The following is a 1,278-nucleotide window of genomic DNA, read 5'->3' as shown; positions in this document are numbered from 1 at the left end:
CACGATATATCGGCCACCATATCGGTATCGGCCGATAAATGCTCATTTTTTCTGTTATCGGTATCGGCCCGATAAGAAAATTTGGCCGATATCTTAAAGCCGATAAATAATGCATTATTTCCTTCAGAGACACTTCAGATGCACGCTGTTCATTTGCAGCCTTTTGTGCAATTGTACATTGTAATATTGTGTTTATTTGATGTATATCTGATTTATCTCATATAGAATGCGTTTGGTTAAGTTAAAAGAGCGCTTCAGTTTACCGGTGATCATCTTTAGCTCAGCGCACGCAGCTCAAACAGCAGTGCACAACATTAATAACTATGATTGGAAATGTCGTGTATATAACATTCTAATGAGAACATTATTATAATAAAACGTTGTGAATTCTTTGGGTTTAGTTGCTGTGTTTCAGCGCGTTGTTATGGGAAGAGCGCATCCACAACAGGATCACACATTCTGACTATAGCACGCAATAACTGCGTCATTTTGTACATATATAAGTTGTAATATTATGTTTATGTTGTATTAATATTAATCTCAGGATGCATTTCCTTGAGTTAAATAAGCTGCCAGAAAAACACTTCAGTTTACCGTGTTCATTCAGCTCTTCAGCTTCAGCACGCGCAGCTCAAACGGCTGCTATTTAAAACAGTGGTATTAATTTGTTACTTTTTCAAAATCATTGATACATTATTAATAATAACAACCACTTGTATTTTTCTCTTATTATTTTCATCAACAATATGGTTTAGTAATTAAAATCATTTAATTATTGTCTGTGCAGAGGCTATTCCGTTTTATTGATCTATGGCGCATTCATTTTGATTCTTTACACGTGTAATGATGTCCAGTGACTTGTTTGCATTATTTATGCATTATTTTATTTATTTGTAAGACTTTTTTATGACTAAATATGGTAATGGGAGAATAAAATTATTTTTAAAACATACACCGTTCAAACTAGGCTGCTTATGTTGAAGTGTTTGGGATGTGGCTTTTAACGATGAGACCTTTTTTGTAATCAGGCTCTCAAAAAGTATATAAAAAATTTGGATATAGATTTATCGGCCAACATATCGGTTATCGGCTTTCAAAAATAAAGAATTATCAGTTATCGGTATCGGCCAAAATGTTCATATCGGTGCATCCCTAAAAAATACAGTAAAACCAGTAATGTTGTGAAGTATTACAATTTAAAATAACTGTAAAAATGTAATTTATTGCCGTGATCAAATCTGAATTTTCAGCATCATTACTCCAGTCTTCAGTGTCACA

This window comes from Sinocyclocheilus anshuiensis, unplaced genomic scaffold, assembly GCF_001515605.1.
Source record: "Sinocyclocheilus anshuiensis isolate Anshui unplaced genomic scaffold, SAMN03320099.WGS_v1.1 scaffold1051, whole genome shotgun sequence".
In the NCBI taxonomy this organism is placed as follows: Eukaryota; Metazoa; Chordata; class Actinopteri; order Cypriniformes; family Cyprinidae; genus Sinocyclocheilus; species Sinocyclocheilus anshuiensis.
The sequence above is the reverse complement of the archived record's forward strand: the minus strand, read 5'-3'. Positions refer to the sequence as shown.